Source organism: Natrix helvetica (assembly GCF_964273705.1).
Source record: "Natrix helvetica genome assembly, chromosome: 3".
NCBI lineage: Eukaryota > Metazoa > Chordata > Lepidosauria > Squamata > Natricidae > Natrix > Natrix helvetica.
Genome location: NC_138549.1, coordinates 35,595,281 through 35,613,533, shown reverse-complemented (window position 1 = coordinate 35,613,533; position 18,253 = coordinate 35,595,281). Strand labels below are relative to the sequence as shown.

At 41.8% G+C, this 18,253-nt stretch overlaps 1 pseudogene across 1 annotated transcript; it reads left to right on the top strand.

Annotated features, from left to right (window-relative positions):
* Positions 1-261: 261 nt before the first annotated feature.
* On the top strand, positions 262-11,196 carry LOC309389360 (acetylserotonin O-methyltransferase-like; annotated as a pseudogene). Its single transcript, XR_014176859.1, has 9 exons — positions 262-370; positions 1,934-2,065; positions 3,337-3,511; positions 4,538-4,667; positions 7,071-7,139; positions 7,599-7,717; positions 8,479-8,619; positions 8,786-8,908; positions 10,779-11,196. The product of XR_014176859.1 is annotated as an acetylserotonin O-methyltransferase-like (transcript).
* The last annotated feature ends 7,057 nt before the right edge of the window (positions 11,197-18,253 follow it).

Here is an 18,253-nt window from a genome sequence, read left to right as displayed (position 1 = left end):
AAAATGCAGATGGAAGTCAGCACAGAAGCCAGAAAGCTAAATAGTTAAAGAAAAGAAAACCAGCCAATATACTTTAAATAACATATCCTATTGTTGTACTAGGATTCTTTTTGCATTGAAAGCAAATGTTTTCCCAAAATGATATTTTTATTACTTGAGGCCACCAGCCATCCTGACATCTACAATGAAGAAGTAGCGGGATCAGAACTGGCTTGATGGGTTGATTAAGCAACTCCTGTAACCACACCTCTTCTGTGCTTATATATACCCTTTCTCTTACTTCTTTTGCCTAAAACTGAGGCTCATCCTGGGCATTTCATGAAACTATCCCTTGAAGGCCTGACTCGGAATCTGCTCAGCTTTTGTGTGGGTAAGACTTCAGCCATGAAACTCAGCACTTTCTGTTTGTGAAGGATGGACTGTAGTATCTGTAAGAGGCTCCTAATCTCAGATTTTTCTATCCAGTTTTTTACATCTTCTCCCTTATATGGAATTACACCAGCCTTGCTAAGGTCTTTCGAGAAATCTATAGTATCAACAAATTAGACTGTGTAATAGTCAAGAAAAAGAAGATTGAAAAAAGCAGATGGCAAATAAGACTATTCTCTTTATCTAACTTGAGTTCTAGAATTTACCCATCCTGTAGCTAAATTAATATTTAATCTCCAAAATAAGTCTTCTTAAAATGCTCAGGAGTGAATCTTTTCAAATTTTCTATAGTGTATGCATATAATAATTGTTGCAATAATAGCATTTTAAGTTTATTTGAATATATTAAGTCTTGGGTTCCACATCTTTGAAATCCTTTTTTTCAAGCTTAACTTTCTATGTTTAAACATTTGTTCTGAAACTAGATGCTTTGTTTCATGCCCTTCTCAACTCCAACCCCCATCTTTCAATAGTCTAATAACTCTCTAAACATTAGCATTTTCTAATTCTTTCAAATTTTCTTTGCATATCTTTCTTAAAGAGATGTATTTTTTACTATTGTCAGAAGAATAATTTGGGGTTTCAGGTCAAGCCAGGATTATATAAGTGTAAATAAAAATGAGATCCAGACATCTGTGAGGAAAGGAGAAATATTCATTCCCAAAAGGCAAAGATTTGCTTTGAGGACAGAGGCCAACAAATGAGATACAGCAACATACTTTTATAGGGGAGCTTGTCCTGGTGTGGAAGTGGCTGTGTGCTAATTCTAGGGTGACACTTGAGGGGCCTGAGTGCATGTCGGTAAGTCATCTATGATGTTTTTTCTTGTGAACATACAGTTCTGCTGCAAGACCCAATTTAATTAACTCTATTTGTGTTTACAGACCTGATCTTTGATATGCATTTAAGTCTGGATAACTTATTTGGGGAGTTTGAGGAAGTTTGAGTAAAGATATTTTGATATTAATGTTTTGACACTATTTTTTCCAAGTCAGATATGGAGAACCAAGATACTCTGAAGGGAGAATTGGTGGGGGTGGGGGAGCCCTACCTTTAGGGTTCTCAAGAGAAATAAGTTCTGGCAGACATGGAGTTAATGAATGGAGGGCATTAAAAATGAGAAGGAGTAGTTTGACTTGAACATATGTAAAGGAGGCCTTAAGATGCTTTGCTGGAAATGAACAAATCCCTTTCTGGATTTCCCTTTCTTTCACTGTGTTTGCTTTGTTTATGGGGATGGCCTCATATTCTCTCTGGATTGTTTTTATTGCTTGCTATTCAGATTGAAAATTTACATCTTAGAAAGGTTGCTCCATCCTTCAATTTTATACTTTTTAGAGTTATGTCTTAAGGTGTGCCAACCAGACCTGCATATAAGCACACATATTCCACATTTACTCTAATACCTTGTTTCCTGGTTTTCAGGTCACATACTTTATCCTTGGACATCTTATGGACTTATGGATAATCTAGTGACTGTATATTTTGCCATTTTTACACTCAGGAATACCAAATATTTTGGCTGAAAGAAGGTCCTTTTAGTCAACAAGAGAAGCCAAGAACAATGAGTTCACTTGAAGAAATTGAAAATATTCAAACATTGTTTAGCTACCAGCATTCATTTGTAACTTTCAAGGTAAGGTGGGGTAATACATTCAAATATGATCACTTAACTTTGAAAATACAAGACCTTCAATTTCGTAGCTTCTTAATCATTTAAAAACAATGGAATCACCAAAGTTTATGTTGTAATGAAAGAGACAGCTATTAAATGGCTGCAAGATTCTTTCTTGTGTCTTCTGAGCAGACAAGCTTCATTGGACATCAGTAGGTTAGTTTCCTGGCTCAGATATGTTCTTCTTTTGCCAATAAGAAACTAAGTTTACAAAATTTTGGCTGAATTTATTTCATGAAATATGAATACTAAATGTGGGGTCTCAACAGTGTTTACTATAGTAGAAGGCAGCTTCAACATTTATTCTTGTATTGGTTTAATTACTAAAATATTAATTATTCTTTTTTTAACTAATTGTTGTGCCACTAAGAAAGAGGTGAAATCAATATTTTCTTCTGCCATAAATCTTTGCTTCCCCAATGATTTGTTCCTATATTATGTGTATCATCTGGTTTTTTTTACTACAGTATGGTTGGAGCATATATTCTTTTCTTCAATTTTCCCCCCACTTGATTATCTCCCAATAAAAGCATAGAGTACATATTTTTAAAAAGAGGAGTTTGTATCATAGTGGTATGATGGGATATCTGTCTTTCTGTCGCCTTTCTTCTCCATCAAGGATGCTGATCTTTTGACTACTTTCCCTTCTAGCGATTAAACACATTACCAGCCATGGTCCCTGTAGCATTCAAGGCCAAAAAGTTCCGTCTATGAAATGGGGCCCAAGATAAATAAATCTGGTTGCTCAGATTGTGCAGAGTATCCATTTTTCTCTCCCTCCCTCCCTCTCCCTCTCTTTCTTTCTCTCTCTGTGTCATTCTCTCTCTCATTCTCTCTCTCTCTCTCTTTCATTCTCTGTCTTTCCTTCTCACGCACACACACACTTTCTCTCTCTATCTTTGTGTGCACTTGTATGTTTAGATTTTGTTTGAAACTCCACAAATAAATTGAACAAAGCCCAGAAGAAGAACAGAATATTAGTTTTTTAATATTTCTTATTTATTATTTTATTAGCTGTTACTACACCCACATTCAGAGGGGATGTGGCTGCATAAACAAATGATTATCTTCATATGCCCTTTCTCCTCTTGCTCCCAGAGTTGGTAGGACTGATAATATATGTGTAGCCCTGCTTGATTCCTTCTTTGGTAAACCACACAAATAGATTCTGGGATTGATGGATGTGAACTGAGAGGAAAGCCATGCCTTTTTTTCTTGCTGTTTCTTCGTAGATCATTTCAACTGCCTGTGAGCTTGGTGTCTTTGATCTGCTGAGAGAGTCGAGGGAACAGCTGTCTTTCACAACTATTGCGGAACGCTTGAGCACCAGCCCCATCGGGATGCAGAGGCTGCTGGAGGCCTGTGTGGGGTTAAAGCTCCTGACACTTGAGTGGAAAGATGGCAAAGGTAATCTTGTGAGAAGCAGGGCGCAAATGGAATGGCCAACAATTATTCCATAATAGTAGGCAATACGTGGCTGCACCTGTTGAGCTTGACAGATCCAAGAGTTTGCAGAAGGGGGTATTCCAGAAATCACATGCCAGAAAGAGTGTAAAGTGAGATCTTTGGGTCCTGAATGGCTCAGACCACGAACAATGTGAGTGTCGACTGAAGGGGGGAATTCCGAAAAATCCATTTCACTCAGGTCACAAACGCATCCTTGGGTGCCGAATAAACATAGCTGCAGCGATTCTCCCTTCTTTGCCATTTTTTTAATGTGTGCGCCTTCACAGTCTGTCTTTCTTCTGGTCATGACCAGGTTGGGTGCTGACCGAAGTCCTGGAACGGATTACAGTTGGCACCCGAGGTCCCAGTGTATGGTATGTAGTAACTGGATTTGTTTCTGTATTTGTATGTGTTGATCACATTATCACTTTCTTAGAGATTTGGTCCAGTCTGATTCACAGCACCTTTTTGGTCTTCCCAATGTATATAAATCAGAAGTAAAACATTGGCATGTTGAGTTGGTGTCCCTGGTTATTTCAAAACAAAACCAACTTTCCTTCCAAACCATGACCATTATGTACTATGAGACTGAAAAGGTTTTCAAAATGAAATTATATCCAACTTCTATATCAGATGAAATGTGGAGGGGGAAAAACAGCCATTGCACTTGGCCAAATGACAGGTCCTTGCAGATTGTGTAGCAAGGTTTTTCAGAAGAGGTTTACCCTTGCCTCCTTCCTAGAGTTGAGAGAAAATGACCAGCCCAAAGAGCTGGCTTTGTGTCTAATGTGGGACAGGACATATAGTCTCCAAAAAATTTAGCATCATACCTTAACCACTACATCAAACTGGCTCTCATATTATTATGATATGCTTGAGATAAATACAGCATAATCTGTTTTTAAAGAAGTAGACTAAGACACTATAGTGAATTGAAAAATAGTTACATGCAATGATACTGGTATTTTTTGTGGTGTTTTTTTTTAGATCTTTATGGAAACACAGACTTTACCAATCTCTACCTGGTCAAATCAAGCCCAAAGTCTCAGTGTCAAGCCATAACATTCGGTTCTGAAGTTATGTATCCATCAATGCAATATTTGTCTGATGCTGTAAGGTAAACAAATCCAGCAGGGGGCTAGTAAACCAGAATAAATAATGTTAGAGCATGAAAAGTCATCTTAATACCAGAATTATTAGATCCTTGTCCACAAGAAACGAAGGAAATTTCACATTCTGGATGTTGAATATAACATTAATACACATATTTCCTTAATTGCAATGGCACTGGATTATTATCACTGAATTTTCCCGTTTAGATAAAAGGAAATTCTTTCATATTTTCCTTCTTTTAGAAAAATCAAGCACCATCTTCTGCCTTTCTGAGTTGTTTTAGAGTCTCTCGTCTCCCATTTCAAAACATGGGATTTACACTATTGTTGTAAGGTCCTATATAGGCGCATCCATTATTATTTCCTCACAACTTTAATCAGATCTCAGTTAATTAGTATTAAAATATTCAATAGCAGCATTGAGAGAATCAGATTGATCATGAATGTTCTTATAAAAATTATGTTGAACTGTATCTGATTATTCCTTGGGTTTGAGACTCACAAATCTCAGATCTATGGAGAACCCAAACAGTGAGAAAAAAAGAAAAAATATCAGAAGAAAATTGTTGTTCAATAATAATTTGTTTCTTATTTCTTCATAAAAATGTGTTTCCTATTCCCAAAAAAATTATGACCATCTTCATATAGTTACCATGTCCTGAACTGACTTAAGGAGTTATTATCCTTTAATGGGACACTTAAAGACAGTACTAGTTTTTAGTTAGGAAATTATTTATTAATCCTTATTAAATTGGAATTCTCAAAATCATATATGCCAAAATGAAAATACAACAGCAATAAATCACAGACAGCCATTATGTTGCTCCTCAGAATTTCCCCTCTATTTTAATTGGTACCAACATTAAAAAGTTTTACACAAGAGAAACTGGAACAGAAACCCAAACTCTAATAATAAAAGCAAGAAAAGCAAACATTTAGAGTTATGCCATGGAGTCATTTCATTAAGAAGAAGAACTGAGATTAAAGTTTATGACTGATCAGTAACCTTTTGTAAATAGGAGGAGTTACTAGCTTGAATGATGTTTTCAGATGTATGTTATGGAATTTAATATTAATATTCAGCTAATTTTTCAAAGAAAAATGAACAATTAAAAAAGTGGTGTATTTTAATAAGCTGCTTATTATATATAAGCATTTGGGTGTTAACACAATTTTTAAAATGTGAAAATGTCATCATATGCCCTGTTACAAGTTCAAGCAGCAATTAGACTGGAACTTCCATCACCAAGTGATGTAATCATAAGGTGTGCTGTCATGTGACCCTGTTGCTTAGCAACTGCAATTCTAGCCATCTTGGTTGCCATTGTTATGTGAGGATTGTATAGATCATTGAGCAAGAGCCTCATGTGAATGTGACTACCAACTTCCTGTCATAAACACTGTTCATTTAATACTGTTGAAACTGTGAATGGTTGCTAAACAAATTGTTGTAACCTGAGGACTACCTGTATATCACTCCAGTCTTCATCAGGTAGACCTTCCCTGTCTTGTATGCTAACTACTAGAATGATGATCCCCACCACATTAAAACTCTACAGGTTTTAGAAACCACTTGATTTAGGAACACTCTATTTGCCTTCAAGGACTGCAAGGAGATCAACTCAGTCAATCTTAAAGATAATCAAGTCTGACTGTTCTTTGGAAGGTCAGATACTGAAGCTCAAATACTCTGTCCACCAAAGGAAAAGAGAGGCTTCACTGGAAAAGACAGAGATGCTGGAAAGACTGAAGGCAAAAAGAGAAGGGGATGATGGATGAGATGGTTAGATAGTCAGCAGCATAATGAATATGAGTTTGGGCAAACTGAGAGAGACAGTGGAAAATAGGGTGACCAGTTATGCTATGCTCCATGGGGTTGTAAAGAATCAGACACAAACTAGTAACTGAACAAGTATTTGAGCTACTCTATCCAATGTAAATCTTAAGAAAAAAGATTTTAGGGACTTTTTTTTAACCTACAAATCCATCGACAGTGAATTCATAAATCTGCTGAACTGGGATTGCCTCTGAATCTTGCTTTAAACCTAAATGATTAAATTAACTCTTTTATTAAAATGGAGAAAACTAAGGGTTTGTAGCTGGTAATTTCATTAAAAAGACAGCAGTATAGAAGTGAGTTGGGTTCATTGCCTTCATCCGGGGAGTTTCTTCAACTAAGAAACCTAAACTACCAGCCTGGTGTTCTTCATGGCTTATTTCATGGTAGAGATGCATAAGATTGTACTGCACTTGAGAAAGTAAAGGAGTACTGGCTTAATAAGGAAACCTCTATAATAAAAGCTGATCTGATCTTTGAAAATCCTATAAATTCAGGATCTACTTTTATGCAGAAGAAAATGCCAGGAAGATTGTCTTGTTTCTTTCTAACTTTTTAAAAATTCTTTTAGGTAAGGAAGCAATCAGATTCCATCAATATATGGCTCTCCGTCAAACAAGATATATGAGGTCATATACAGGTAAGATTATAATTTTAGAGAATGGTCATTGGAGTAATTATTTTGTGGGCAACTAATCAATATGATTAATCTTCAAACTGCCATAATTTTCTCTATCATATGATCCTTACGTATCACCATATTCAACTTCTCTTTTATGGCACTGGAATATTGTTGGGGCACATCTAATTGACCAGGTGTTTCTGTTTATATACAAAGCACAGGTCTGCAGTTAGAGCAACTACGCGAATCTGCTTTATTTCAAGAACATTATAACATTGTCCACCAAAATTGTAGGACCTATGTATCACATGCAGATTTCCATGTATCACATGCAGATTTTTCCAAATTCTGATCAACGTCATTTAAGTGATGCTGTAAAAATAATTCCTTTAATTCAAACATAAATAGATATGTAAAAACGATAACAACAATAGCATTTTATAAAGTTATATTTGGAGATGCTTATTTTAATTCTAGATCAAAGGAAAAAATACAAACCTTCTCCAACTTCATGAATGAACTCTGGCCTGTGCTAGGAAGAGAAGTGCTTTCTGCCTTTGACCTGTCCCAGTTCCCACTCATTTGCGATCTGGGTGGTAAGTACAGGCAGCGCTTTGCCTTCTTCTTCACATGTTGGGCCAATGGATGGGTTCTTAGCTTCTCTTACAAATCTTTTCATCTGCATTTGGAAAAGGAGAAACCCTTAGGAGATCAAAAACCACTTTGGAATGTCTGTAGTAGACTCTGAGGAATAGTCCTACTTTAAAGATGATTAACTGCCACTCTGACCTGATACGGTATAACAGTCAGTGGAGAAATTAGCAGAGGTGTTTGAAAAGAGGAGACAGTTCTGGAAAGAAAACAGTCATCTCCTCCTCCCCTTTTCCAGTGCTGATCAAAGATGGGAAGGAAGTGAAATTAGAGAATAGCAGGCTGATGAGTAAGGGACCTTTAAACTGGATTGCCTGAGAACATTGGCAAGAGACCATGCCTGAAGATGATGTGGGATTTGATGCCCTTTGAGATTCAATCTGCATCAAATGCCAATGTTTTTGAACATTTTGAATATTTAGTGCATCCAGCCTATGGACTTTTTATAGCCTGGAAGGACCATATGAAAGTTGAGAACCAATTGACTCAATCTGTAATCTTTTTCTTTATTAGTATTTGTTTACCATGATATGAAGAGTATAGCAAATTTGAAAGAAGTTTTTCTAATTTTTTAAATTATTAGATTCCAATTAATCTGATGTGCAGCTATAGTGAAATAATAGGCAGGTAACCTTAGGGGGAAAAGCTGGACATGTACAAAGTTTTGTTCTGCACTTACTTAATTACATTTTGTGCTGTCTTTAAGGAAACAGTGGTGGCTTAACTAAGGAATTGACGTCACTCCACCCAAAATGTACCGTGACCATTTTTGACCTCCCTGAAGTAGTGGAAGCCTCCAAGAACCATTGTTTGCCTTCAGAAGAGACCCGGATCACTTTCCATGCAGGTAAAAGATGCAATGCTTTACTTGTGGGTTGAACTCAGGTCTTGATAATCACAAGAAACTTTTACAGACAGAATGGAGTCCGTGGTTTTGAAAGGGAGAAGAGATTATTCTGTCGGAATAATCTGAAAGACATGGTGCTAAATGAGATTTTACTTATTTTTTGTAGGTGATTTTTTTAAAGATCCTATTCCTGAAGCAGACCTTTACATTTTGGCCAGGACTCTGCATAACTGGCCAGATGAGAGATGTCTGCAGCTGTTATCCAAAGTGTACCAGGCCTGCAAACCCGGTAGGTGTTCTTTAATCATAGAAAGTTAAATCTGCTAAGTAACTGGCAAAGTTCATACATGGCTCAAGTTTTGAACTCCCCAAAATCAAGTGTCATCTCAAATTCACCATCCAGTTTTTCTGGGCATTCAACTGGCATCTTAGAATAACGTATTTAGCTGCAATGCTGAAAAAAGGGTGATTCCAGAGAGATTCTTCCAGCTGTCTCTGCTCTACAACCCAAAGGGCTTGTGTTGTGCAGATCAGATTCATTCATATTTTGGTGGCTGTGTTACAAACTAATAAGACCTCTCATTGTGACCCAGTGATTCTTTACTACTTCTTAGCCTCTATATGTTAGTAAAAATTCAGAAGGGCCTAATTCTGGCTGCACAAGTTCAAGCCTTAATAACAAATACATACAGAGTCAGAATTGAGAAGACAGTAACAAATAGCAAATGCCACCTCTGCAAAGAAGGTGAAGAAACAGTGAACCACCTGGTTAGCTGCTGCAAGAAGATTGTACAGACTGACTATCAACAACAGCTGGACTTCAGTTCTTCCATGGAATGCAATGTTAACAAACCAGGCCTGGCACTGGGACTTTGTGTATATATTGCCCAATCATGGGTGATGGGCTGAATATATACACAAAGGAAGAACAAAGATTACTAAAAGTGTGCCATTAATTGCAAGAATGTATTCATTAAACGACCAATTTATGGAGAGTGTCCCAAGGGTGCTTTTTTCAAAAGGGAACTGGACTTTCTGGTTTTTCTTTAAAGACGTTTTGCTTCTCATCCAAGAATCTTCATCTGATGCATAAAAATGCCAAATCTAGTCTAACATCTACTGACTGTGTAGCCAACCACCACAAAAAAATGGATATCATTAAAGACATACAAGTTAAAAATTTGATTTCTAAAAATACACCTACAGAGTGACAAAAATTGCTAATAACAATATTGAAAGGTAGGAACACCATCAAAATCATCAATACTGGCCCATATGCTGCTGGAATTTTAACTGGACAATTTGGACTGAAAAGCAATAAAACTGTCTTACAACCGCATAATAATATTGATAGATTATACCTGCCCACAGAAATGAAAGCAGAAATATACTTCAAGTTGAATAAACTGTCAAAGAAAAGTATGCATTGGCTGATTATAGACAGCCAATAACAAACATTGATGCAAGTTAAAAATTGGACTTTGTTGAATGAAAGAAAACATGAATATTGAAATGACATATTATAATATAATATATGGGGCATGGGGGGTGAAGGCTCAGTGGTTAAAGGCACTGAGCTTGTTACCTGGAAAGCTGACAGCCAGAGTTCAAGACTTGAGTGCATGGGATTGGATGAGCTCCGTTATTTGCTCCAGGTTCTGCCAACCCAGCAGTTCAAAAGCATGCAAATGCAAGTAGATAAATAGGTACTACTTCAGTGGGAATGTAACAGTGTTCTATGCAGCTCAGCGTACAGTCATTCTGGCCACATGACCAAGGAAGTTTCTTCAGACAACGTTGGCCCTTTTGGCTAAGAAACAGAGGTGACCAGCATGTCCTAGATTTGGTCATAACTGGACAGGGAAAACCTTTACCTTTATAATATAATGTAATGAAACACTAAAAGAATTTTGGTAAGGAAAAGCTTTACATGGTCAATTCCTAGAAAAGATTGAGAGGAAAACCTTGGCAAATACTCAGAATATCTGTAAATTGACAATATATGCAAAAACAACCACAACAAATTGTTCTGTGTTATCTATTGGCAGGAATAAATATAACATATTTGAAAGAAAGATTCATCACATAAAATTTGGGTATTTTCAAAATATGTAATGTTCATCAGGCTGTTGAAATAAATAACATATATTTTGAAACAGGTGGTGGTGTCTTAATAGTGGAAATGCTTCTTGATGAAGACAGAAGAGGCCCTTTAGCAGCCCACTTCTACTCCGTGATAATGTTGGTCTTGACTGAAGGGAAAGCACGGTCCCCATCCGAGTTTAATGTGCTGCTCCGCAAAGCTGGTTTTCAAAAAGTTGAGTTAAAGAAAGGAAGCCTCTTTCATATTATTCTAGGAAGAAAATAATGCTGCCTCTGATTCCTTCCTGTTCAATATTCAAGATGAAATTGTAGTAATCAAAGCCTTGATTTGTTAATTACAGGTATATTCTATTCTTCTTCCAGAGTACATAGAATACATAGCTGGTCTTTTTCTTACCACAGAATGGTTTCACCATAACTGGGGATTCCTCATCATGGCTGCAAAAATCCTGAGAATCAATTCTGGGAAATAAAGGGATAAAGGAAATTCTTATCTCATGACAAAAGTAAAGGGGAAACTCTGATGGGTCTGGATCAGGATTCTAAACCACATTTGTTGCTTTGCTAATTCAAAAAGCAATTAAGCCCTAGAAATTCTGCAACACACACAGAATGCAATAGGTGCTAACCAGGTGAATAAAAATATGAACTGCAGGATTGCAAGCCTAGCCACAAGGAAATTAACATTCAGTGATGAGAACTCAAGGTTTTTAGATAATGGCTATGGTGAAATAACTATTTCAGAAACATTCTCTCATTCTTTCTATGCCTAGTTATATATTTCAATGCACATGAAGTAACCCAAGCAGTAAGATAACCTTATTAGCGCTGTATCCTATTAATAGGCTAATTACTACATATAGATATTTTAACAATCAAATTTAAAAAATGATTTACATAGGTTGTATGTAAGGGGCTTATAACTTCATTGCTGTGTAAACGTTTCTATTTCATCACTGGTACTAAATCTGTCAATAAACTAATTTGTATACTGTGTTAATGTTTTAGTTGTTTCTTGGTTTCTAGTTCAAATTAGTTCAAATTAGGATATTCTCATATCCTAGTACTATTCCAGAAACAAACCTCATCCAATATTCCAAAAGTTCTCCAGTTATATCAATAAAGTTCAGAAATGACCTCTCTGAAAACAAGATTATTTCTAAACAGGGTATGCATAAGGCCCAACACAGATGGTTGACATCTGTTTTTTATTTCCTTCCTTTGAGAAAATTTATTCTCGTTTTTTGCTTTCTTATCATAACCAGGTAGCAAACCAGTAAAAGATCAATGTGATTAGATCTACCTTGAATTCTAGCCTTACAGCAGATAATATGAATTTAACCCTTCCAACTGATTTTCCCATTCTTTTGGATGCTTCCATTCTCCAGACCTAGGGGATTTTGACAGGGTGTGCAGATGTGATAGGCCCCAACTACCAATTTTACTGTTGACTCTTGTGGCTGATTAAATTAAGTTAATACCAATGATTAAGAGACGTTATCAATGATTCTTTGTGAGATGGATGTATTTCCCATGCCTATTTATCGAAAAAAATATCCTTGATTTGTGAAATATGTGTAATTATACATCAATCACAGATATCTTATTTCTGGGGGAAATTAAAAGGAGATAATTGCGTGACTGTGTGACTGGGCGGATTTTGGCCTGAGACATTAGAGAGATGGTGGCAACCCAGGAGAGCCGAGCGGCCCAAATTACGAGCTATGGATCGCTGAGCTCTAAACTGGCCGGCGATTGTGGGAAGGAGTGTAAGGCCCGAGGGAGGCCTGAAAGATCCAAGGCGCCGAAGGGAAGAAGGGAAGGAGAGTGAGGCCTGAGGCGCCGGAGGAAGTAGAGAGTTGAAAGAACGATGGAAGGGCTGCAGGGAGGCCGCAGGGAGGCCGATGCAGCCCTCCCGGGCCCAATAACGCCTATGGGTTGCCAAATGGACAGAGGACTATTTTCAACTAAGGCAGGCCATGGAACGGAGGCCTGGAACATCAGAGGCCCATGCAGAAGGTCAGACCCAGTGCTTTGCTGTGCTCACAACTACCCTCCCCCACTCATTTACCACCTATTTATTACGGGCTATCTGCCCTACCGCCTATTATGACTTACCATCTATTACGAACTACTTCTTAGCTGCAATCTTTTATCCACCAGCTGGCTACTTTATCATATTTCCATCAGCCATCATTTCCATCCAGATATGGACTATTTTCATCAGCCTATCCCCTTGCCTGGACTATCCTCTTGCCAGGACCATCCCCTTAGTGGGAACTGCGGCTGCTGATACATATTAACATCTTCAGCTCCCACTTGATGAACTTGGCCCTGTCTAATTATGTTATACACGAGGCTAGACCTACTACAGCTACGAGAGTCCCCCCTCTCGCAGCTATGGCCTCCTGCCCTTTCGAGGGCCCACCTTGAGGACGGGTTCATTAATCCAGAGAGGTGGAGGAAGCGCACGTTGAGGGGTTTTTTAATTAAATGTTTTTTAAAAGTTGTAAGGGGTTATAGGGATGGGGGGGGAACAGGTCAGGAGGGATGGGAGAGCCAGGCACCTAGGTGTGGTCGAAGGAGGGGGGAGCGGAGTGGGGGAGGAGAGGGAAGATAGCATTCCTGCGCAGGGCTCCCTGATACCAACGGTCGTGGGGAGGGGCAGGTGCGAGGGCAGATTAAGAGCGCGTAGTCGGTTGGGAGACCGGGGTTTTTGGTCATTCCTGGTCGTTTGTACCAACCCCTGCATACTAGGTGGTCAGGATCTACAGACCCAAGGCCTGAGACTGCTGTTATGCAACGCAAGGTCCGTTGTCAATAAGGCCCCCCTCATCCACGATCTAATTTTGGAGGGGGAGCCGGACCTCGCAGGAATAACCGAGACCTGGTTGGGCCACGAGGGAGGTTTCCCCCTCGTGGAAATGTGCCCGCCAGGTTATCGAGCATTTCACCAGCCTCGGGCCCAGGGAAGGGGCGGTGGGGTAGCAGTGATTATCCGGGAAGACTTGGAGCCGAGAGAGTTCACTGTGCCACAGACATCCGGGTGTGAGTCCTTCGTCGTGAGATGGGGCCCAGGGAGGCAGTTGGGCCTGCTGATAGTATACCTGGCTCCTCGCTATACATCAGCGGCCCTGCCTGAACTCCTCGAGCTGATCTCATCGGTAGCGGTTGAGACCCCCAAACTTGTAGTGATGGGGGATTTTAATCTGCCGTCGATGGGAGAAGCGTCTGAGGGGGTTCGGGAGTTCATGGCTTCCATGACAGCCATGGACTGACCCAGTTAATTCAGGGCCCTACTCACGAGGGAGGCCACACGTTGGACCTTGTCTTTGTCTCTGGCCAGTGGACGAGTGATCTGGGAATAGGGGATTCAATTATTACTCCCCTGTCATGGTCAGATCACTCACTTCTCCGGCTTGACTTCCCCGGTGCTACACCCCGCTGCGGGGAGGCGGAACCGGAAGGTATTAGATGGTTCCGCCCCAAGCGCCTGATGGAACCAGATAGGTTCCAGACGGAGCTTGGGCCACCTCCTGTGGACCTGACCCACCCCCGAGTGGAGGACCTGGTAGACGCATGGAATAGTGCGACTACCGGGGCCCTAGACCGGGTGGCGCCTTTGCGGCCTCTCCTGCGGCGACGAACCACCCTGGCCCCTTGGTTCACCGAGGAGCTAAGGGTGATGAAACGCCACAAGAGACGCCTAGAGAGTCGTTGGAGATCCTCCCGTTCCAAATTTGACCGAGCACAGGCACGAGCCTATTTGAGGACGTACCTTGTGGCATTAAGAGTGGCCAAACGTCAATATTGTGCCGCTCTTATTGCGTCCGCAGATAACCGCCCTGTCGCCCTGTTTCGGGTGACTCGCTCTCTCTTGTTTGAGAGACCGCGGGAAGCCCCTTTACAGGGCAGAGCAGAGGAGTTTGGGAAATATCTACAGGACAAAGTCGCTCAAATCCGGATGGGATGGGCCCCTTTCAGTGGTCCAGCTGAGACGCCCGCGGTGAGTCTTGAGGGACCGCTTTGGGAGGAGTTTGACTCGGTTGCCATCGAGGATTTGGACAGGTTGCGTGGACGTCTGCGACCTACCACATGTTTATTGGACCCGTGTCCCTCCTGGCTTGTACTGGCATCCTGGGAGGTTACACGCGACTGGCTCCTGGGCCTAGTGAACGCTTCGTTGGGTGAGGGGCTTCTACCGACCGCCTTGAAAGAGGCGGTGGTAAGGCCCCTGCTCAAGAAGCCTTCCCTGGACCCAATGGACCTAGTCAATTATCGTCCAGTCTCCAACCTTCCTTTTTTAGCGAAGGTTGTAGAGAGTGTGGTAGCACAACAGTTCCCACGTCACCTGGAGGAGAATGATTATCTAGACCTGCGCCAGTCCGGCTTCCGACCCGGGCACAGCACGGAGACGGCCTTGGTCGCATTGGTTGATGATCTCTGGAGGGCCAGAGATAGGGGTTGTTCCTCTATCCTGGTCCTATTAGATCTCTCGGCGGCGTTCGATACCATCGACCATGGTATCCTGTTGCACCGGCTAGAGGGGCTGGGAGTCAGGGGCACCGTTCTACGGTGGTTTGGCTCCTACCTCTCTGACCGGACGCAACGTGTGTTGGCAGGGGATCAGAGATCGACCCGGAGGCCACTCACATGCGGGGTGCCTCAGGGGTCGGTGCTCTCGCCTCTCCTGTCAACACATACATGAAACCGCTGGGCGAGATCATCCGTGGTTTTGGGGTGGGATATCATCTGTATGCTGATGATACTCAGCTATACATTTCCACCCCGAACCACCCCAATGAGGCCGTCGAAATGATGTCCCGGTGTTTGGAGGCCGTACGGGTCTGGATGGATGACAACCGACTAAAACTCAACCCTTCCAAGACGGAGTGGCTGTGGCTTCCGGCCTCCCGGTTCAACCAGTTGCTTCCATCTCTGGCCATTGGGGGCATGCAACTGGCCCCCATGGAACAGGTGCGCAATTTGGGCGTCCTCCTAGATGCCCGGCTGTCCATGGATGACCATGTAACAGCCGTGGCAAGGGGGGCATTCCATCAGGTTCGCCTGATGCGCCAATTGCGCCCCTTATTGGACCGGGATGCCCTACGCACAGTCACCCATGCGCTAGTGACGTCTCGCCTGGACTACTGCAATGCTCTCTACATGGGGCTTCCCTTGAGATGCACTCGGAGACTGCAGTTGGTCCAGAACGCGGCCGCGCGGGTGATTATGGGGAGGACTAGATACTCCCCTGTAACACCTCTCCTGCGCGAGCTGCACTGGCTTCCTGTAGTCTACCGAGTGCGTTTCAAGGTTTTGATTATGATCTTTAAAGCGCTTCATGGCACAGGGCCTAGTTACATGCAGGATCGCATCCTGCCCCACACATCCCTACGACCAATCCGCTCACACGGAGAGGGACTTCTTCGGGTGCCGTCCGCCAAACAGTGTCAGGGGGCGACACCCAGGAGCAGAGCCTTCTCTGTGATGGGCCCAGCCCTGTGGAATGACCTCCCCCGTGACATCAGGACTACTTCCGATCTCCGCTCCTTCCGTGTACAGCTGAAGACCCACCTCTTTCAATTATCTGGCCTGGCTCAACCGTAAATTTTTCTTACTCCTCCTGACAGTTCTTTTAAATTTTTAAATTTTAAATTGTGTTTTACAATTGGGGTATTTTAATGGTGACTTTTAATTGTCCAATGTGATGTAATTTGTTACCTCCTCTGTGCATGTATGTCCTGTATATATGTATGTTTATGTGTTTGTATATGTTTTATATGCTCCATTGTACGCCGCCCCGAGTCCTGCCTGGAAAGGGAGCGGCTAATAAATTTAAATTTATTATTATTATGATACCTTTCCAGTTTTATATACTAGCTGGATGATAGGTATCTAATACTATTTAAAGTGATTGGGGCTGGTATAATATAAAGAACCTCTTAGATCACATAAGAGACGATCTACATCAGAAACTGGAGTTCTTAGCAATTTTGACTGAACCAATTCAAAAGAGGTCACAGTGAGGATATGTGAAGAACTGTGGCACATATAACATCTTGATATTCAGGAAAACCTTAAAGCCAACAGTATTTTGGCATCCCAAATATAGATTTCAGTATCTTATGGACTAGAAATGGTATGAATCAGTGAATTGCTCAGAATGGGTTGGGGGTGTAGCTCAAATACCGTTGACTTGTGGGGTTGATTTTATGCCCAATATCTCCAAATCTCATCAATAGCATTTGCATGGAATGAGTTCTGGGGAGAGGAATAATGTCACATCTGGCCCAGGGGTGAAATGCTACCGGTTCGGATCGGTTCACCCCAACCAGTAGTAAAAAAAATGCTACCAGTCCAGGCGAACCAGTATTTTTGACGATCAGCTGTGATGTGCAATTTATATCAGGATTTCCTGCTTTCTAGCTAATATAAATCGTGTGACACAGCGGATTTCCCCCCCCCCCTTGATGTTCTACTTACCTTTGCAGGCACGCTTGGTAGCAGGCTCTGCCCACCTGCTCAGAGGTCATCACATCCATTTTTGATGCTCTGAGCATGTGCGGAAGGTCCTGCACATGTGCAAAAGTAGGTGCTCACATTTGCAAACTGGTAGCAAAGGTAAGTAGATTTCACCCCTGATTTGGCCTCTCTGGAATCTTCTGGTAAGGAAAGCATTTCAAGGTCAAAACAGGCAATATAATAAAATAACATAAGAGCACAGAATGAAACAGCAATTAAGTAAAATACTGAATAATAAAAGAATAATGAATCATATCGCATTACATTATAACATTACATCATAATACTGAATAACAGAATAATGAATAACATCATGCAAGACGGAAATCAAAGAATAATCCAGAATAAGAGAAAGAAAGTAAGACTTTACAGTATACCCCTTCTGCCGGGGGGAAAAAGGAAAAGGTCTGCTTGAGTCAGTGGTGGGTTCCTACCGGTTCGCACCGGATCGCGCGAACCGGTTGGCGACCGAACCCGGAAGTAACCGGACCCGGAAGTAACTTCTGGGAACCGGCACCGGTCCTGTCGCTCAATCGCCCATCTGCCCAATGCAGCTCGCTCGCTCCTCCGCCCATCTGCACTAAACTAGCTAGCCCAGCCAGCCGCTCACTGATTGGCTGGAGTCCAGCCAATCAGTGAGCGGGCTGGAGGCGACCCGTTTAAAAGTGGGTCCTCCATTTCAAAACTCCCTTCTCTTCGCCTTCCAGGAGCTTGCTGCTTCCCACAGGTAAGCAACTAAGCGCGAGGGGGGGGCGGGAGGCTAGCTTTGGCGAGGAAAGGCCTCGCTGAAGCGGCGGGCTGGCGTGGGCCATGCAGGCGGCGGGCAGCTAGCTTCGCCCAGGAGAGGCCCCTGGGCCTTTCCGGGACGAAGCACCGGCGTCGCGTGGGACGCGCGACCGCCGGGAAGCTAGCTCAGCCCAGGAGAGGCCCCTGGGCCTTTCCGGGGCGAAGCACCGGCGTCGCGTGGGACGCGCGACCGCCGGGAAGCTAGCTCAGCCCAGGAGAG